The following is a 22,409-nucleotide window of genomic DNA, read 5'->3' as shown; positions in this document are numbered from 1 at the left end:
GCGATGCACCTATGTGATGCACTATACGCTAGGGGTGTCACAATTCAATATGACTTTCAATTTTAGGGTCACAATTTAATTACATTTTAGATTTAAACTTTTTTCTTTTTCTTCAGTGACCGCTCCACCATTGCACCAAGCATCAGACACTTTTCAAATTCTTCAATAAAGATACACTACATGGTGTCAAGAAAGAGTGACAACTAAGGATGCTATATTATTTTGGGACTGTACCACACTGAGACCATAGGATCAGTTTAAAAAAAAAGATTTAAAATGGGGAAATCACCGATTTGATACTTGAAATTAAAAGTTAATTTCCATCTATTTTCTAGCCTACAATGACCTTTTTTGACCTAATCCACATTAAATACCGTTTCTTTGTTTGTGATTAAAAACCTGCTCAAAAATGTTTTTTTATTTGATCCTGACACATTTTGTTTTTTGATCAATGTACTTAATGGATGACAACCTAAACAATAGCCTCACCTCTGTTATCTCTAGATTAACTAAATCATCCACAGTGCACTGACTGTCCGCGACAACAGAGGAAAAATGAATACTGCTGGACCATAGTCTTCCCTCCATCCAGAGCGTGTATTCTTCGGCCGACATTTTTTACATCCGCGGACTCGGAGGATCAAGGGATCAAGGCTGGAAAAAAATGCTACCCCTGCAAAGAACTCTGGCGGTCTCTGTCAGGCGTTTTCTGAAGTGCACTTGATATTTTAAGATGGAATAAAATGCTTTATTGAACACAAAGAAACACCAGGGATTAGAGCATGTAGACCCACTGACCAGGAGACGTCAGCCCTAGGATATATTGCATTTGCTTTGTGAAATAATGCCTCTACCCTTTTTTCTTGGCAACTCGTGCTTCGTTCGTGAAAGTGTTCCATTGTAAAACGCTTTGGTAAACCTTGATCTGGAGCATACACGAATAATCCAAAACACTGGTATCATATCGATATTTGGTGTTGGCATTTACCCAAGTTTATTTATCAGAATCACTGTTGGGAGAGAAAAAATGAGTAGGATGGTTCATCCCATCGTGTTTTAATCTAAATGGCGTGGCAGACGTTTCCTCAGATACATGTTGAGAGCGAACCCTGAATACTAAAACCATTTTTCGCCATGAAGATGGTTAAGATTAAATACCCAGACTAATATATGAGCAACTAAAGCCCCTAAACATCTTCATCAGTAATGAAAAATGTGTATGGGTGGAACCCCTCTTTCTAATTTCTCTCTACCTGCTGCTGTGCTGTTGCGTGTGGGAGGTGATGGGTGATAGTGTGACTCAGTTGCTCTGCCGAAGAAATGGATTTGCAGTGATGGATGGCATCAGGGGTACTGTACAGGTCTCAGCCTGTTGCTGAATCGCAGCTTTAAACTAATTTTGTGGGCACAGCAGAGCCGTTGTGCATTGTGCCCGAGCTTGGGGCCTGGCTCATCTAACCGCCCTGCTGGAGCTTGCATGCCAATTACCCCCACTGACCTGCCAAGAAGAGCCGGCAAAGCAAGAAAATAAAGAAGTATTTTCTCACTTGCTGAGGCAAATACTTTGCTTTAGTGTCCTTGTTATTCGGTGCCATAGGTAGCAGGGATGATAGCGCCGTGCAGTGTCCTACAGACGACCCCTGACTTAATTTGATTATACTTGTCGTTTTCCTTTCCTGTATAGATGGTTAGGATAAGTGCTTCCTATAGCAGCAGTTTCTGCTTCAATCACCACATCTTGACATCATAAAGTAGTGCGCAGGCTTCAGATCTGTCTTCAGACTGCAGATTGGGCCCTCTGCACAGTTTACCTTGTGCATGCTTTGCAGTGATCTAAAGGAATGTCAAAAAAAGAGGTATTGAGGGGTAGGATTAATTTCAATCGAGATTTTCTCACTACGCCTTCATTTTTAATTTTCCATGGACTGCTGCTCTTTGTACATGTTTGGAGTTGCGACTAGAAGTTTGGCATTGGACACGTCTCAAATTCAAAGTCAGTTTTTCTTGAGAGCACGATAGTGTGACCTTTTTAGGTCATTTTACACCCTTTCACTCTTTACACTCCACTGTGTTCCTCAATGCGTTTCCTCCCTTTAAACCTCTTCATGATAGATTTTGATATTGAAGCCCACAAAGGATTATAAGTTGCTTCTTTGGGGGCTGCAGTAGCTCAGTCCATAGGTGATTTGGCTGGGAACCCTTGCTGACATCCCTCGCTGACATCCCTCCATTAATTGCCTGTGTGTATTTCGGGCTTGTATAATAATAACAGAGTGAAAAAATTGAATTTCCCTTGTGGGATAAATAAAAGTAATTCTTCTTCTTCTTCTGGATCCACCTAGTTAGTAGACCTCCTGCGCGGCCGGTATGAGTCCGCATCTGTCAGCAGAGGTGGGACACATGTCCGAACCTTCCTCCACTGCATCGATTTATTTAATCTGTGAGGATGTGTGTCTGCCTGGCAAACTCTTTGTGTGGGAAAGCCGATTTAACCCGCTAGTCCTCATCAATATAGCGACGTATGTCATGTAACTGATTGTTGTGGGCAGTTGGTGGTGAGAAATCTATTAAAATGCAACTTGTTAGTGCAGAGTAAACTAACAATTGAGACATAGATTGTTTAGCAACACAGTTTTTTAATGCTTATAATGTATTTAACTGGTTTACTGGTCTTATTTTTGGTTAACCAGTTAATTCTTAACATCCCTAGTATCAAAGGAAAACTCTAAATCTTTTACTTTGTTAGATTCAGTCACTTGATGTGATGCTCATTTAATGCAGGGTTGTAATTCACTCGCTTGGTGCAACAGCTGCAGAGCGAGCGTACATTTCATTTCAATCTAGGGGCTTTCAGTCATGGTGAGTAAATATAAATAGCTTAAAGGCGTTTTTCCCTATGATGAGAGCTATATATAATCATGGCTGTGCACCTGACTCAAATTTCCCTTTGGTTGCATATCATTATTGTGTATTTACATTACTGTATAAGCGTTCCAGCCCTTTCAGGCTGCCGCTGGTCCTGTCTCACCAGAATCTTGCAGCAGCTCCTCATACAGCAGCAACATTTGGACAAGATTGAGCCTGAGCTGCAGTGAGAGAAAATGGGGAAAAACTGTGTTCTTTCATTGTTCTCCACTCCACATTTGTTGTCTGGCCTGAAACATTGTTCTGGGGAAAAAAACTTCGATGTGATGCCATGTGGCTCACTCATCTGCTGCATCATTTAAGTGTTTTAGTATAACATTTCTTAGATACAGATGTTAAACACGATTTGTCAAATTAAAGCACAAGAGACGAAAAGATATCCTGGCTTTTTACAGCAAGGGTCAAGCTCCTCTAACACTGGATCCTACTTTTCCCTTCACTGCAAACAAAGCTTTTGTTTCATTCGTTCATTTGTAAAAGTCTGTCCGACTCCGCGCCCCCAGGCCTTTAGCACTTACGTAGTTTTTAGTCTACGCTTGCACATGGATAACTCTGACATCACCAGGGTCATCATCAGACCTGACCAAGCTCCTTCACAGAACACATTACACAATGTGTTTTCATGCTGTTTAATACGCCTCGTGACTTGTAAGCTGACGTCTGTGTTCCCTTAACTGCTGGAACACCATCTTACAACCAAGTTGGCTCAGGAGTGCTGCCAGTAGCCATTTGTCACAGTGTTAAAGCAGTTTTAGGGTGGATTTATCCTTTCACATTGGTAAAACAGTCCAGTCTCTTAGGACAGGCTGTATTGATGGCCTGCCCAGACGCAGGTACTGTTAGTAAGCTGATACAAACATTAAACTGACAATATTGTTCCGCTCATATCTCTCTGCCCCCCCTGAAAATCCCCGGCGATCTCTTCTCTCCTCCCCTTTTTAGAATCAGATTCATGGCATCAGTGTGTGACCTCGGACCTGTATTGGTCTGTAATGCATTAAGATAAATGCAGCAGTCTCACTGTCAGATGATGTATTGCGGGCTCCAGGGGAGGCTCTCTGCTATGTAAAAGAGGCGCTTGCAGACATGGCACTTTCATCAATCAGAAGGCGGACCACTGTAATGTTGTTACACTGCAGAAAGAGGAGCCTCTGTTTATGCAGCAGACGTTTCTCTTTTTAAGCTGTTTAGGTAATGCTCTTCCCCCCTCTGTGGTACGGGAAACGTAACTTGTGACTGCATTACTGAAGCATTTAGCCCAGGCCGATGAAGTCCTTGTTTTGAGCTTTACTTAGAAATGTCCCACTGTGTAATTAGCTGCTCCCACACAGGTACAACGTTGCCGTGCCGGCCCTACAATTTCCTCGTTTCGCTCAGACGGCAATATCAAGGTCTCAATTAAAGTGTCACCTGGGATCACACATTCACACTTCACCTCACAAAAGCCCAGCAGAGCACTCTGACAGTGAGCCTGACACTGCTTAGTCGACACTCCAGAAGCCCCGGAGATGATTTTTGGGCATGGTGCAATGCCCCCGGTGGAGCGATGGCGCAGAGAGTCAGTGAGGTTCACAGGCCGATGCAGGTGAACAAGGCTGGTGTCATTCCCATGTGACAGGTAGGGAAAGAGGACCGAGAGGTTTTTGTCTGGTTTATTTCTTTTCTTTATGCTTTCACTTTCTCTTTTGTTCTTGTCTCCTCCAAACTGGATCTTGGCAATGAATCCGTACCAGTGTTTTGATATGCGAACCAACATAATGTGGGATTCGGTTATGTAAATATGGAAAGATAATAAATGATGTCTAGTCCCTTTCCCTGAGGCAGCGTTTCAGCTAAGTGACTGTGGGGGAGATTTCCGAGCTTATTTGAGTGATTAAGCAAAAAAAATATACTCTCCATATAATCCCCAATAGCAGACCCCATGAGATATCATATATTGACAGAGTTTTGAAAAACAAACTATATTTGACTTTTTTCAATGTATACCCAGTGGTAACTCCCATCTACATTTCGAGAGGTTTCTCAATTGAATTTCCAAAAAACTCTTTTATATATTGACGAGGACCGGGTGTCTTTCTGAATACCAGATGAAGATTGTCAGACTGCAGTATAAGTATTGAATTTCCTGTCAGATTATTTGTCAGTAGAGCTATTTTGATAATCATTTTGAGTCATCAAAAACTAGTCAAAATTCTCTGATGCAAGCTTCTTTGTTGTGATCATTTTCTGTTTCCTTTCCTCCTCTATGACAGTAAAGTAAATCTCACTGAGTTGTGGACAAAACGAGACATTTGAAGACATCGTCCTGGGCTTTGGCAAACACACGAGACATTTTGTGACGCAAATCAGGAAATTGAGAACGTTTTAGGCCATGTTTTGCGCGGGTAAAGTTCATGCACGGCTGCTTGTCTTCTGACATTGAGAACGTTTTGCTGTTCTCAATGCCAGAAGAGTCGGCACACATGTGTCCCGACTCTCCCTCACAAGACGCATTTGTTTACAAGTGACAGTGAGGTCCTTTAACCTAAAAGCAGACAGAAACTGTGTCACCTGGATACACGGTTGGATTAAAACATACCTCTGCGCTTTCACAAGTGTGGCAGGCTGAAACTGGGGAACGGAGTGAGTAATTATTAATAATTTCCGTTCTCTGGTCTTCTTTGTTGTGGAACAGTTTGTAGCTCCGCGTGAGCTATTGAGGAATTTTAACCTCCGACATTTCCCTGAAGTTGCGGGCTTTTAACCCTCATTACAATGTGGACACGTCCATAAACAAAGAGGAAAATGGGATTGTAACATCAAAAATATCATAAAGGGAAATATATACTGTATATGTATATATATTTATGTAAAGATTATTGTTTGGCAGTTTTATTAGATCTATTATTAGATTATTAGAGTCTTTATTAGATAGGACAGACAGGAAATAGGGTGAGAGGGAGAGGGGGGGGCATGCAGCAAGTGGCCGCATGTCGGAGTCGAACCCGCACCCCCAGCCTCGAGGACCTTCAGCCTCTTTACATGGGATGACTGCTCTAACCGCTCAGCCACTGGCCACCCTGAAAGTGAAATATTTTTAAGGTATAGGAAATGTATTGTTGTGATATCAGTAGGGGAACATAGTGGAACCGTTGTTGAAAATGGTACCCGACCCTAACCGTGATAAATATCTTTAAAAGTAGCATAAAAATGCATTTCTAGAAGGTTTCAAGCACGTAAACACTTCCTCACATTTGATCCGTCTTCTACCTGTATATTCTTGCGTTCTCTAAAATCGGCACCTTCGTATAGCTCACAGGATCTAAAGATTCCCCTGCTCCTTTTATGTGTTGATGATCTCCCCCCAGAACCAACCGTATCACTACCTCTCGGTTCTCTCATCTCTCCCTTCCCGTTGCTACCCTCTCATTCTCTCTGCGGGAGGTCGTTGAGCCGTGGCAGTTCTTGCGGCGGGGGCCGCCGTGTAACCCTGGCTGTTTTGGCAGATAAGCCTCAGCCTGAACCACCTGCTTTCCCCCCCGCTGCTCGTCAGCCAAATGGGACTAGGTTGCCACCAAGACGGATCCACCGCAGCAGCCTCGCCGCTTCACGTTCTCTTCTCCGGGAAGGATGGAGAGCAGCCAAAAAACCAAACCGAAAATGTGGAACATTTGATCCATTGAGTGGGGAAAATACTCCCTGTGGTAGTTTTTTTTACAGATGGTGGGATTAAAAATGTATTTTCACTTGACCTTGATTTTACCAGAATCATCTCTCGAGATCATGATACAGTTCTTTAAGCAGTCTTTTCAAAAGACAAGCTGACTAATCGATGAGGCGATTGAGAAAATGAATTTACAACTATTGAGATGATCGATCATTAACAAACATTTCCTGACTCCAGCTTCTCAAACCTTGCTGAGGACTCGCTTCCTTGTCTGTTTTGACGTCATTGTACATTAAATATCTTTAGCACTCACACTGTCCTTCCGCACCGTGCCCCGGGCTTTAGGGTACTTGTCCCCCCCTCCCTCTCCCCCCGCGCCCTAGGCCCGTTTGTACTCACACTGCCTGGGCCTCGCGCGAATGCTTCTTGCTGTCCATACATCATTACACCGTAACACGTCACACGCATTGACTGACGTCATCGCGATGCGTCGCTTTGTTTACAAATCTTTCCGTAGACCTCAGAGTTTTTGTGCGTCTTGTCGACTGTTTTTGAATATTTTCATCGACCAAAATCTGCAGTAAACACTCCACCTCCGCATCACACCAACGTGAACCTTTCGCCACCATTGTTGTTGTTGTTAAATGTCCACGCATGGTCCCTTCTTCTATTTTCTATGTCCGAACAGGCGCACATAAATTACGTCAGAACCGTCGTAGGCCTCATGCTCGTGCTCGTACACGTGCGCACGCTCATGCTCATACATGTGCAAACGCACTCTACAAAGGCCCACCTCTCTCACGCCGGCCGTGGACCGCCGGCTGTCCGCAGTTATGCGTGGAGTGGGTGCACTCACACTGGTCAAACGCACTAGGCTTTAGCAGAAAAAACGGTTTTGGCCCGGTGCAGAAGGACAGTGTGAGTGTGCCCTTAGACTGTTTGTGGAACCAAAGTATGGTCTAACCGAAAAGAGGGAACCAATGATAAAACACAAGGGTAGGATAACAAATGGTGTTCATTATTTGTTGTGACCTGTAATTTAAAAAGATCAAATGGGTTACAAATTTGAAACATAAAAGCACTCTTTCCAATATCTGCATGGGTTCTGGGAACGGACCCAGCTGAATATCCTGGGAACAAAGCCTGTGTCATGAATTTGATAGAAATAATGGGTGCGACATAGCAGTAATAGCCTTATGAATAAAAGTGCATCAGTGAAGCAGCACATGTTTGGTGAAGAAAGGGCGCTTTGGCTCATTCCTATACTTTTATTTGCAAGGCTCTTCCTTAAGAACATTATCTTTTAATCCAGCGAATTCACAGTCAACGTGTGTTTGACGGAGAAAGCCGACCGCAGCGGTCAGTTCCAGTCTGAACCAGACTGACCATCGATGTTCTAAATACAGACTGTGTAGGCATCCTCCTCTCAGCCGCTCCTGTGTACGCAGGCCTTTACCTTCGTCATTCCCTTTAATTGATCCGCTGGTGCACTAATGATGGTTATAACATCGAGTTGTCTTCTTTGATGATCCAATCATCGCGGCTGTCAGCGAGGCGCTCCCTCCCCCCAGGCACTTGCCACACATCCTGATGTGAATGTTTGAAATCCAACTGCACGCTGGCGGATTTACAGCACTGAGCCGAGCAGTCGGAGTTATATTTCTGCGCCCGGAGCCAAAGAAACGATTGCCTGGTGAAAAGCATCATGGTAAAGGTCAATAAACAGTGGCTCGGATATTGTGTGAGAGATTGAAAAGGAAATTATTTTGTGGTTGAGGCAGAGGTGTGTGTGTGTGTGTGTGTGTGTGTGTGTGTGTGTGTGTGTGTGTGTGTGTGTGTGTGTGTGTGTGTGTGTGTGTGTGTGTGTGTGTGTGTGTGTGTGTGTGTGTGTGTGTGTGTGTGTGTGTGTGTGTGTGTGTGTGTGTGTGTGTGTGTGTGTGTGTGTGTGTGTGTGTGTGTGTGTGTGTGTGTGTGTGTGTGTGTGTGTGTGTGTGTGTGTGTGTCCCATTCTTTCCGTTGAGTGTTTCTTTTGGCAGCGACTCTTCCAGCTGACCTGTCAGTGTTACTCAGCCCACAGGGCTGTGAAATGACCCACCACAGGGCTCACCTGAGGCCCTGCAACCTCCGTCAGCCGTTGCCTTCACACTGTTTCTCTCTGTTTTATTCTCTTTCCTTCCCCCCTACTTCATATTCACTCACCACACCTCATTCACTCACTGTTCTTTCTCTCACGTAGGCAGAATCGCTTACCTTCTCTCTTCTCTCCGGAGACTTAATGTTTCCTGTTTGCAAGGCTTCAATAAGAATCTTTTAATGTAGAGAGAGAGAAGAGACGGACCCCTGGTTTTGCACAGACCACTGAAAACATTCCAGGAATAGGAACAGCCTATCTCGACAGCCTGTCTTGCTTCTGTGGTTTTTGGCCCTTTCTCGTTCTCATCTATTTTGTACAAAATGTAAATGCCAAGTTTTGCCTTTTTGTTTTTGTCTGTTTTTGTGACAGTTAAATCCTGCAGTGAATGTATTCCTTCGTCCCCATAATACTCCGTACTCTTCCCGCCCCAGCTGCAAGTTTAAAGCTTTAGTAGTTTTACATTCGGGGGGGGGGGGGGTTGATTCCGGGAGCACTTCCTCACTCACCGCTGTGGCCAACACCCCTGTACTTTTCCTCTGATGGTGAAGAGATGGATTATGGGAAGGGAATGATCCTCATGGCGCAGACATCAGTCAAGCTGACAAATGGCAGCCTCAAACTTGGAAAGCCATTAGCAGACTGAGGCAGGAGTGAAGCCGGGCCAAGCCCCACTGATTACCATGAGTCCCCCCCCCTTCCAAAGCACGGGCCTGTGCCAGGCCACGACATGGCGGTGGGTGTCAGCACCACCTCTCTGTCCCTTCTGGCCCCTGCAGCCAGCGTGTTGACATAGGGCCGAGCCCCAGCCATTAATGGACAAACCCTCCAAAGAAGCATGAAGGGGGCCGACTGTCTTTTCATTTTACTCTTATGACTCATGCGACTGGCAAAGGGCTCAGTGGGAGTTGAAAATAAGTGCTGTGACTGGCATAATGTATTACCCGCCCAGTGCACACGGTTTGTCAACACTGATGTCATGATGCCGAGCAGAATCTGGACAAAGTAAAGCAGATTTTGGAATGAGGTTCTTAGCATGCACATGTGCTGGACTAAAGCGTACGCGGAGCCAAAGCTGTTGCAGTCTGATATTGAACATTTTTCTTTTCAGACCTTAATGGTCTCCTCTTGGAAAGCTTTCCTTCGCTTGCTGGACACGTGCCAATTTGGATTCATTTTGATTGTAAATCAGATTTCCACTACACGGGCTGTGCAAAAGACCTTTTTGTTAAGAAAAAAAATCTTCTCTTGCAAAAGTATTTGAGAGGTTAGCTTTTGTGCCTTTGACTGAGCTCCGCAGAGAAGGAAATGTTGGGAAAACATCAACAGCCACTGTGTTTCTCTATTTGTGTCCTTGTTTCAGCAGCTGCTTTTATAAAGGAAATACTGTTTCTTTTTGTTCAAACAGACTAAAGAGTCAGGAGGGAGGGAGGACGGGGGGATGAGAAGTATTATCTCATCTAAATGCTGTGCAAGAACTTTTCTTTTCTACAGTTACAGTAAAGTCGCTGTGAAGTCACCAAGGGGAGTTTCGCAGCAACGTCTTTGAAATCGCGTCTGATTCTGCAACGCGAAAAAGACGATTGAGCGAAGGCGAATCTGGATCGATGCGACATCAATACTGAGGGACTGTTAAATCTCTTTTATTAACAAAGCGGCTGGTTGGAATTACATAGGTCACGGTTGTTTGAAGATTTAGCTCAGACAACACTGCTCTAAAATGGGTGCAAGAGAGACGACGGTCTGGACGCCGAATAGACCGTTGGCGGTGAAATTGTTGTCTGTTCGAGACGAAAAGAGGAAATTGGCGTCATTTCAGAGCGTAATTATAGCACGCTGGTAAACAAAACATACTGAAGTGTCTGATGTCTGAGTTGAAAGCAGTTGCCTAATCATAAGTGTGTGTGTGCGCGTGTGTGTGCGTCTGTCTGTCTGCGGATTTAACACTCTTTTGTTACGCATGACAGTGACAACAGGTCGGGGAGAGAATGCCACCCGACAGGAAGTGATGCACATGGAGATGTAGCATGTGGAATGCGGCCCGACTCTTCCTCACAAGACACATTTGTTTACGAGTGACAGTGAGGTCCTTTAACCCAAAACCAGACAGAAACGCGTGTCACCTGGATACACGTTTGGAATAAAACATACCTCTGCGCTTTCACAAGTGTGGCAGGCTGAAACTGGGGAACCGAGTGAGTAATTATTAATAATTTCCGTTCTCTGGTCTTCTTTGTTGTGGAACAGTTTGTAGCTCCGCATGAGCAAATGAGGAGTTTTAACCTCCGACATTTCCCTGAAGTCGCGGACTTTTAACTCTCATTACAGATGATTGTAAAACCGGGCGTTTACAACGTGGAAACGTCCATAAACACAGAGGAAAATGGGATTGTGATGTTTCTATGACTAACCGTTTTTTAATAAACGACCAACTTTTAGACGTAGACCTTTCTTCTTTCCACTGGGACCCTTGAAGTGTGTGGATAGAAAAGAAAGAGAAAGAAAGTAATTGTAAAGAGATACAGTACATGTTGCCCGATAAAACAGGGTTCGTACGGGTGCTTGAAATCCTTGAAAATGCTTGGATTTTAATGGGTTTTATTCAAGGTTTGAAAAGTGCTTGAATTTTGTATCGAGTGCTTGAAAATGCCTGAAATTGTATCTGCAGTTATTTCACAACAAGTAGCTGTTGCGTCAACGTACAATAAGTCACAGCCTGAAACGTGAAATAATCATTTTCAGTGTGTCTTCATGGAAATATGTTATTATCACAATAATGTTTATTTCGCTTTTGCTATTTATTCCCCTTTTGTGCCCAAAGAACGTACTGAACTGTTTTAAAGTCATTCAGCCCTTCATTACATGATCTAAAACCTTTAATAACTTTCTTTTACGTGCAAAAAAAAGATTATTTTTGTGAGGAATCATTGCTTCAAAAGCCTTTTTAACCTTTTAACTCTGTAACGCCCTCGTTTACAAAACTGCGCCCTCACTTTAAAGCCTTAGTGTAACAAAAAATCTGTAAATGTTCTTTTTGAAAGACTGCATTAACATAGTCAGCAGCTCCTACGGTCCTTTTTAATCAGAATCAGAATCAGAATCAGGTTTATTGCCAGGCAATTGTCATTACAAGGAATTTGAAGTGTCCAGTGAAAAAAAAGGGAGGGGGGGGGGGGTGTTAATATAACACCTGTGATTTGGCTACGTTAATATAACGTATGAGTTCCAGATGTCGTTAATATAACGAATGACCGTTAAGTGTCTTTAACAGAATTCCAAAGCCTGATGGCAGAGGGGAAGAAGCTGTTCTTGTGGCGGGAGGTTTTGGTCCTGATGGACCGCAGTCTCCGGCCAGAGGGGAGAGGTTCAAACAGATAGTGTCCAGGGTGGGAGGGATCAGCAGCTATCTTTCTTGCTCTCCTCAGGGTCATAGAAGAGTAGAGTTCGAATTATTAATTATCGAATAATTAATTGAATTGAATTGTCTTTATTGTCATTGTACGAGTACAACGAAATTTACAGTACAATCCCTTAAAAGTGCAGGAATAATTTAACATTAAAAGCATCAAACAGAATAGACTCGACCACTTTAGTATGATCATTAAAGAGCATCATTAAAGACATTATTGTGTAAATGTAGTGGCGTGTGTAAATAGGATGAGGAAGTGCTCTGGGCCTCACAGGGTTAATCCAACATTTAGCCAGAGCAAAAGTGACAGATGATGCACCAATTTATCAGCCGATAAGATGTTCGCTCGATAAATTGGTGCACGGTTAAAAATTGCTTTTACACAGTCAGATGTTATTATCGATAACATAATGTATTCAGACGGCTGGGGCTGCCTTTTTTTTCTACCAGATACAAGATATCGTCACTGTCACTGTACTAGAAGAATGACATGGAAAGAACTATGCTAAGTATAACACCATACAAGTGATTATACTACAGCATAACTAAGATACATATAAGAAAATAAATGCTGTATATAGAAAGAATAAAGCATCCCATACTGGAAGCGCGGGGAGCCAGCAGTCTGGTTGGAGAGTAATTGCACAGAACGGATGAGAAATAATTGCGTTATCACACTTCTAAAGAGTTAAAGTAGCCGACAGACCGTGAAATTATATCAGAGTACTTTTATTTTACATCGATATATATTTCAATTGACCTTTATTCAACCAGGACGGGCTGAGGGGGGATGGGGGAAATAATAAGGTTAAAACTTTGAACCCTATATCAAACAGAAAAGGAGGGAAACGATAAAATAAATGTATTAAAACACAACAGCTCCATTTATTTCCTTACAATGCCCATGACTCTGTTTTTTAGAGCCTTTTTAACATGACTAATGTCTGTAATTTCCAGGTAGGTGAAGTGGCCCACCAAGAGGCTCATTTTATGGCAATTTTGAGAATAAGCACTCAGAATGGAAAATATTCCATAAGAGTGAAATATCACTTTGTTTGAACCCTTTCTTCTCGGATTAAATGGCTTTAGTGAGTCACTTTCTGTAGGACAAGGACCAAAGGACCTTACCCGTCACCGCACTTGTTTCCGGCCTCTTGCGCTTAGATGGTATTTGAACTTCGACCTCTACCTTCGTTTACTCTCAAATTAATGTTTCCTGTCATGCTGTTAAACGGCCCCGCCCACCAGCAGTCTCCGAACTACTCGTGGCTGCATTTTCTATCTGCTGGAGGGATTTGAAGACAATATGAAATCTCATCTAGCACCTTGATGCCTTGTTTACTTTAGAGCTCTGCACACCAGGAAATAGGTAAACGGGAGCTTAAGAGTGTGGCTGTCGGGGGGAGGGGGGGGGGGGTAGCGTTGACAAGGCAACGGGAGCTCATTATCTCGTTGGCTATGCCGGTCCACGGTGTTCCATTGATGGGTGCCAGAGGAGAGTTTGGAGCAGACAGATGGGGTTGCACCCTTACATTTCACACAAAGGACGATCGAGCAGGAATAACACGTCCATGGAAATGACATCTCGGCACTGTAATCCTGGATTACCTGTCTGACTCTCTCACTCTCTCCTTCGAAACGCGTCCACATGTCGCGTGTTCCATATCAGAAGAGATAACGAACAGCGGCTCAGCCTCAACTGCTGCTAGACCGTGTTTGAGCTGCATTGTCAAGACACAAAATGTGTGCAGCGGGAGCCCGGCTGTCTCGCTCTGCCTCCGCTCGTCCTCTGCTGACCGTTTTTTTTTTCTTTCTGACAGGATGTGTGATGCAGGGACAAGTGAGACCGAGGCCGTTTAGGTAGAGGGGGAAGGGATGGGTTGTGTTGGTCATGCAGTCGGGATACAAGACTTCTGCTCATATCAGATTTATGTCTGGGCGAGTGATCACATCTACTCTGCTCACGGATGCAAACCTTATCTGCTGCAGTCATCACCTTTGGTTGGCGTAAAGAAGGCGCAAACGTGCAGAGCCACAATAACAAAAAGATGCCACATCTGTTTTGTATAAAGCACTTGTTAATATTACAGCATGTATCAAGAGCTGCACTAAAGCACATCAAGAGACCTTCTGAATAGGAAGAATCAAACTTTTGAATAACTTCATGGAATCAGGTAGTCACGTTGAAATGTCTTATATCCTCAGAGATTAGAGACATTTAGAGTAAGCAACATAAAACCACACACTCTGCTCCCAAGAAATGATGACCGCAGTTAAAAAACATCAACTTATCAAGTTATACATTTAAACTTTTGCCTTCAATAAAACAGTTGTGTGATGTGTGCATGGTGTGCAGGATATTTCCCATTTTCTTTTTATTATTGTTGGATTTCCTGCATTGAGGCATCAGCCCAGATACGACCAGGCTGAGTACTTTCTGTTCTTTTTGTTGTTTGCGTCTCCTTGTTTTCCCTGACAGCTGTCTTAGCTAATTGGCGTATGTTGTATCCAACTTTCTCGTATTCAAACTTAGTCAAATGAACGCCATTAATAAGTTGCGTCGCTCAACATCCAAATCGGTAGCATTTATTCCCACGGCCCTGCTTTAAAAATGTAATTTCATATAGGTTTTTGCTGTCGACAATGAGTGGAAAAGGGTTGAGGAAAACCTCCAGAACTGGACACTTTTCAGCCTCAGCAGCTCCGTGGGTGAGGGAGGTCCTCAGAGATTGCCTTGGAACGCTGCCACGAGTCAGATTACAGCTGCAGGAGTCTGGAGAAGCAAAAAACCTCCAACGAACAGCCCCGACTCCCCGCCTTTGTTCAGGCCTCATCCCTGACATTTTATTTCTGGAGTGTAACAACTTCTTCCCTGAGACTTTGCGGGCTGTTTACATTTCTGTCTCTCGGCAGCGAATCTTCCTTTGCGCGTGTTCTGCTGCCGGTGTTTACCGAGGGGGCATGTCTTGTGTTTGCGAGAACTGAGTGGGCGAAAGGGATTTAGGGTTTTTCCTGTCCATAATTTGCATGATTTTGGTCGGGAGCGCTGTGGCAGCCTGCAGAATTTTTAAGTCACATTTAGCTGGCACAAATAGTCGCGTAGCTCAGAGAGAAGGCAGAGATTTGACATCTTGGATTCCTTCAGGCTCCTTCCTCACTTGTGTACATTGCTTGCGGATGTCTAATCTTTTGTCCAAGGGCACATCTTCAACGATCTTCACGCTGAGTTGAACAATAGAACACAATACAGTAACGTTGATTACAGAAGCCTTTAATCAAGTATAATAGGAGATGGCTCTGTTAGCTAAAGATTGACCTTGTAACTTCAAGACAAACAGAAAGTATAACATGAAATCTTGCTTTGAAGTCTCTCTGTGTGCTTATTTACAGCCCAGGTGCATATGTCTTCATATCTTATCTTGCATAGCACATATAGCAGAAAGAGAAAGTGTGTTGTAATCCTGTGGGAGCGAGGCATCAGAGTTTTAACAGACAGTCGGTGCCATGGCACTGTTCAAGTCTCAAATATGTAGGTTTCAAAGGCAGGGATCAAGGAACACACAGGCATAACTGTTTTAATTCATGGTGTCTTTCCAAATATTAGAATATGTAAAAGATCTAGTCTTGGTTTTTCTCACTTAACCTTAATGATCTCTGTGAGGGCTGCTGATTCTGCAAAAACACACATCAGGGTAGTCTTTTCCTGTAAAGGACCATGTGCTCTTTCAGTGCCTTGCTCAAAGGGCCCTACACAGTTAGTGTTGAGAGGAGGAGGAATCCATTTTGAGTCACTTGAGTCACATGGGGAAGATTTCTTCAAGAGCACCTTAAGTGTGTCTCTGTCAGCTCACACGACTACTCATCTACTTTTGACACTCTCCAATTTAGCTGTCAAAGTTACCGGAAGGACGGCGAAAAGAAAAACAAATGCAAAATACCAACACGGAACACACACCCTTGCGTTAACTATATTGTCGTTAACGTCCAAGACATTCACGAAGGCAAATCAAATATGAATAGACATTCATACATCCAAAATTGATGCGTCACCCACAGTGGGAGGGAGACAATTGCTTTAATTGTGTAGATGGAGCGAACGAGATGTAAAAACAATAGCATTCTCTATCTCTCACTCACTCGCTCACTCATTCAGTCACTCACTCTCTCTCTCACACACACAAACACACACACACACACACACACACACACACACACACACACACACACACACACACACACACACACACACACACACACGAGAAAGCACACCAAGCTCCGAGAAATATATTTGTGCCTGCAGTGGAAGGAATTTGTATCCCTGCGTTTGCATAAATATATGAGTTGAAATGTTTATAGCAGAGGGCCTGTGGGGGGAAGAGAGCACCTTTCAGTATAATGTGCTCTTTAATAAAGACACAAGTTGGCAGATTGGGAGTGTCAGTGAATGTGGCATAGAGCCTCTTCGGGTGATTTATGAGCGCGCTGCTAAGCTATTACATTATGGGACCAGTGCTATTCAGTGCGGGCGATAAGAGCAGCCCACCTCTATTAAAACAGTGCAGGTACAAGCGTTTTGTTTTAGTGGAATATCACTGCTTTTTGATAAAGGAATCAAGTACGGGGAGAATCTAATCATGTTGTCTGCACTGCAGCTGTAGCTCATCTATTAGGTTAGCGTTTGTGCTTTCGTCCTTCAGAGTATGCAGCGCGTGTTCAAGGGAAGGTGTCTTGGAATTGTTTGCATCTCCACTGAATTTCAAATTTTCCATTCTCTTTATAGTATAAACACTATTATGCATCAGTTATACTTGCATGAGCAACCAACCTCAAAAGCATGTTTTTTAAACATTTTGAGGGCTTCGTGCATTTATTCTCAGCAATTCAAAACCTTACCGCAGGAAGAAAGGGTGCAAGTTTCTGCAGTTTCCTCCCACTCTGTGTGGCTTTGAACCTGGCCTCGTGTTGGCAGAGAGAGAGAGGCGAGAGGCCGACACAGCGAGGCCAGAGTTCACACAGCAGAGCGCCGCAGCCGAAAGGCCAGTTGTCTACCGCCGGCGGAGGGAAAAACAATGGGGCATCAGCCAGAGTGGTTGGGGAAAAAGGACGAGTCAGGGTCGCTTTCAATTAGCACAGCGTGTCGTCACTGCAGTGAGCCACAGGGGATGAGAAGAGGAGGAAGGAGGCTGCCTTGAGCTCAGTGAAGGAGGAAAGAAAGTAGGTACAGGCCAAGATAGACAGAACTGCAGGCAGAAAGGTCATCAGCATAATAATGTTAATATCTTGTCTTTATAGTTGTTATTAATGTTATCTTTATTTGGTTGTTACATGTCTCTCAGTGGCAATGAGTTCATATTTTACAAGTAGCCAAACCTTTAGAGTATCATTTAGCATTATTATAACGGAAGAACTGTAAGGCCAAATGAAAGTACGATGCTTCATTTGAAAGGTATCATCTTTTGAAAATGTGCTTGTTTAGCACACGGCTAACTCACATCCTAAACTACGTACATTATTTCAAACATGACTCAGAAAAAGTTTTGCTCTGACCCTAGATGGCTTTCAACAGGTTAACCCACTGAAAACTGAGGTGGATGACGCATGCATTCATTCAACTGTATCAGAACAAGTGTTTGTGTGGAGTTTTTCAGGATTTGGTGTGGTTCTCAAAGTTAGATGCTATTTTACTTTCTTCCGGCCTTTTTGTGCGTCTGATCGAAGGCCTAAAGACATCTAGAGGCCAACAGCAACTCTTGACAGTTCCAGGAATGCTGGATGAATGTGTTGGCTGTATTGTCCTTTGGGGTGATGTGCCAACAGATTTCGGTGTATTGGCAGTCCAACAAAGCTCCAACTTAGACATTTGCTGCTACAGTCAGAGCAGAGAGGAGCTTTGTCTGATTTGAGGCACTAACTCAAAACTGCCTCCCAGCAGGGTGGAGAGGCAGAATAATGAATCGGTCTAATATTCCCCTTCATCCTGACAGCTCATCAAGAACTCATTTGTGACAAGAAAGCGTAAAGACTCATCTCACTGTCAAAGATACTGATAAAACCAGTCTTCTCATGATTCATGACATGAGCTAAGTGGTCCTAAAAAGCTGGGCCGTATGTTAGCACAGCCCATAATTGGCAGTCGACCTCCCATTATATGGACGACAGAATGCATCCAGTAACTGCGCTAAACATACTAGTGCATGCTTGGACCGTTTCCCCCTAAGGATGGCAAAAGCCAGCAGAGCAGGATGCGACTCGCCGTGGTCTGCCGGCGCAGAGGCAGGAGACAAATAATGCAGGCTCCCTATTTGGAAGGCTGTATCCCCTCTGAAGCGTGAGGCTATTTATGTTGAGTGTGGGCGTATGTAAAGAGTGCGACCATACCGACGTGCCAATTAGTCTCATACTCAGAAAGTCATACACGCACGCCCGCCTCGCCACTTATTGGGAATGAAGACGTACTTTTGACCAAAATAACTGCAGAGGTAATAGATACTGGGCTTAAATGAATTGGATTCCTCAGCATAATGGCCCTTTTAATAAAGTTTTCCAATCATTTGTATATCAGGATGGAAATGCTCCAGAAAACTTTTTTGGCCAAGAGACCCTTGCATTTTGAATTGAAACCAAGGATAATTTAAATTAAGTGGAACAGCTCCCCCCCCCCCCAAGTCTGGCCCTGATCAATTCTGCAATAAATATGTCCTCAAACAAAAATGCCTCACATTTATCACGTTGGAGCTCATAAAATGACGTTAAGTGGCCAGTAATTGATTTTCTAATAAAAGGCAAGTATCGGTCTGGCGTACGGACAAAATAATTTCAGTCTGAACTGAGTTAGAACGATAATTAGTGTCTTAAACAACATTGCCAACGTCACATGGCAGTAAACATGTTGACGTATATACTTACAGATTCATTCAGCAGCTTTACCTTTAGTTTGCCCGTCAGACTCAAATGTGCACGCCACAGCTTTGATGTGTGTTTTATTAGTTTTATCTCCAAAGGACAGAACGGAGATTAAGTGGAACTCAATCTCCCCACACCTCTGCACCCTTTAGCAAATGGCTGTGTTCAGAAACACTATCATTACACACATTACATGAAAATGAGAGCGTGGTGGGCCTTATCATGTCATGTTTCCAGATAGTGATTACTAATAAGACACAAAATGTGCAAATGGGAGGGGGGAATTGTCTCAAATGAAAATGGCAAATAACACCAGTGTCTTCTTCAGTTAGTGTTGTGGTCAGTGTGGCTGACTGGTTTTCTTTTGTATGCAGGTGCATTGTAGAGAGAGTGGCCTGCAGAGAACTGAGCAATTCATAACATCCTTAAAGTAGTGTGTTGGACTTTGATTGATTCTTGCCTATTACACACACTCTGGCTATTCTTTCCTGAACTGTACACTCATCTTAGAGGAGAGGAGATGAGAGATTCGGAATTTCACATCTCTGTAGATATTATTCAGTCAGCCAGGCTCCTCTACCCTCGCACTTGTCAGCCCCCCAGTATATTACATTCTCATCCTTTTCTAAAGACTGCAATTAATCTAATTAGTAATCAATCAGCCGCCGGGCCTCCCGCCTCCTCTGTGCTAATGGAGGATATGACAGGCTTTGGACCTTGCATTATTAATACCTCCATTCCTGGAGCCCAAGGCCCCCCTGACGCCCACGGCCAGGGGCCATTGATCACTACCACGACCCAGTGAGCACTGCAAGGCCTACAGGGAAATATCCGGAGATGGGAGTGTGGTGTGTCAGTCTGTGTCAGAGGAATCTGTTTATGGAGCTTTGGGGTGATTTCAGCAGGGGAAGGAGTTTGCCAAATTTGTTTGGGGGGTTGAATATCCTAAAAGTGTGATGTTGTCTTGGTGGTGCATGTGGTCTGCAGGGAAGCTCATGGTGCACATTGGAATTAGAAGAGGGATTGAACGAGTGTTGTTAATAGGAATGTTGTGCTCGGAAAAGCTCATTTGGTTAATGGGGCTCACCTCAAAACTATTATGGCAGGGTAAGGGGGCCTCTCTGCGGGACTATTTCTAGAAAATGAGATTAGAAATTATAGGATGCCACTAACACTGGGGCACCAGGATCGCAGTGTGGCAATAAAACAATCACAGCAACATTATCCTTCATCTCCCCAATGTGTTATATGAGCACCCAATCTAATATCCCAGCAGCTGAAGTTACAGAGCTTGATAACAATCCCACCAGCTGATCTCATTCACTACAATCGATATTGGAGCCCACTCTGTTCAGGGTTGGGGGGGAAAAAAACAACACAGCGCCTTTTTGCCTCGTGGTTAGCAGGTTACCTTCCACAGCCAGGAGCCAGACACAGGAACAATCATGTGTCCTCTAACTCGATCTGCTAACTGTAATTTATCTAACTTCTGTCCCAGCGGCTGTTAATCACGTTGGTTATCCAGCCTACATGTTGTTTTTTAGGACATGCTGTAAAGACTCAGGGCCCAGGGCCGGCCAATAATTCAATGTCAACCTTCAGTGTATTCTAATCATGATATGATCATATTCTTATTCATGACTTCAAGTTTATTTTAATGAAAGATCTGTTTGTGAGGTTTTGTGAAGGTTATCTTCAATTCAGTTACCGGTTTTGCATTCTGTCCCTTTTGATTATTTGGATGTTTTTGAAGAAATATACAATAACATTAGAATATTACTAATCAGCCATTGTTTGGATAATTGATTGCAGAAATGCACCTTACTTTCTGTGTTTTGGACTTACCTGAGGCTTTAGGAAAGTGTGATGCTGATTTCTCTTGATTTTCTGACATTTTATTGGCCCAACAGTTTGCGCACTTACCGAGAAAATAATGTGCACTTACATCGATACTGAAATGTTCACACAAGTGACAACGTAAAGGAAAAACCTGAGTAAATAACCACAACACATTCAGATTCTTCCATACTAGCTACAAGGGTTGGTTTGAGCAGAAGGAAATAACTTCACGGCCCACCACCACCCCTCCATATTCAGAGACTGTAGTGGTGATCCTGAATAGTCGACTATTCGGCGACTCGCTCAGAAGAGCCTGATTCGACCGCCAATCTCAGTCGAATCGTCACAAAATGTAGTCATGAAATGTTGAGTGTAATTCCTTTGCCAAAAAAGTTGAATTTGACTGATTATTTAAAAGTGTGTATCATATCCCAATAATATCATTCAGGGTTATTTTGGCCATGGCCATATCGTAAGGATCATTAAAGGTTCTTGTGGACCAACACTTTAACTTTTTGCACCCATCTCTGGGTTGGTATTGAAAAAAAAACAAAAAAACATTCAGAGTTTGATATTTTGACCTCCCAGCCCAATTGTCGGTGATGGTTTTTGACAAGCCAAACAGCTGTGCCCTGTCGACGATGTGACGCATGTGTGGGAAGGTGGAAGTAAGTGGTCAGAAGTTGTGTTTAATGGCGCTTGGTAATCTTTAAATACAATTTCAAAGGTGACATCACTCTCTTTACTACACCAGGCCACTTCCCATGACTAAGACCTGGTGTCATTTGGTGCGCCGGCCACAACCTTTCCATTAACCAGCCACGCATTCGTGACTTTAGCACCGCTGTTTTTACTCCACACAGGTTAAGTCACCATCAGCAGCCATGCCAAGGCTGTCACACGGCCCTGCTTAATTTGCAGAAGGCTGGCGTTGTTAAGTATTTACAGGCCTTCGGTGGCTTTATGAAGCTGCAATGGGAGTCGGCAGTGGTGCTGAGCTCACAGCAGCTGCAGTCAGCTGCCTAATTCAGGAGGGATTGGGAAAGCAATGCAGCTCATCTGCTGTGCTCCGCAAGTGAGTCAGTCAGCTGGACATGCTTTATCCATGCTTAAGGATGTGAGGATTCACTCTGCGGTCACAACCCACCACCACCACCACCACCCCCTCCTTTGTGTACCATGAGGGTGTAGATGAAAACAAATCTGTGTAGGAGGTAAGCTTAGTTACAGGAAATCCAGGGACGACTCGCCGTTAGTCACCGCCGGTCAGAGACGATCTGGGATTGTGTTTGTGTGTTGCTGAACTTGCAAGAATGAATTTACAAGTTAATCTTGAAACTGTTGATTGTTGTTTTTCCACGGGGAGGCTGGGTAAAGCATGACAGTGCAGTTGTGGAGGTTAACTAACGGCAGAGCAGTGCCGGAGTAAACCCCAGCTGTGCTGCACGAATGAATCTCTCGGGAGCAGAGGCGAGCTTCAGGCAAATGAAGGAAGTTTGAAAGAAGTTACGAGTTTTTTTCAAAAATATTGTGTGAAAAAAGTTATCAGATGCTGT

The 22,409-nt window shown here is 43.7% G+C and overlaps 1 protein-coding gene across 3 annotated transcripts in view; it reads left to right on the top strand.

Moving 5' to 3' along the window:
• sema6cb (semaphorin 6Cb) overlaps positions 1-22,409 on the top strand; it is a 170,169-nt gene that overhangs the window by 45,623 nt on the left and 102,137 nt on the right. Inside the window, exon 1 of one of the 3 annotated variants that reach the window (XM_083918213.1) lies at positions 10,820-10,897. The exons of the other annotated variants lie outside the window; for them this stretch is intronic. The gene's annotated coding sequence lies outside the window, so the exon portion shown is untranslated. Of the gene's footprint in view, positions 1-10,819; positions 10,898-22,409 lie in introns of those variants that run through there. 3 annotated transcript variants of the gene reach the window in all.

Source organism: Echiichthys vipera (genome assembly GCF_963691815.1).
Source record: "Echiichthys vipera genome assembly, chromosome: 8".
In the NCBI taxonomy this organism is placed as follows: domain Eukaryota; kingdom Metazoa; phylum Chordata; class Actinopteri; order Perciformes; family Trachinidae; genus Echiichthys; species Echiichthys vipera.
The sequence above is the reverse complement of the archived record's forward strand: the minus strand, read 5'-3'. Positions and strand labels throughout refer to the sequence as shown.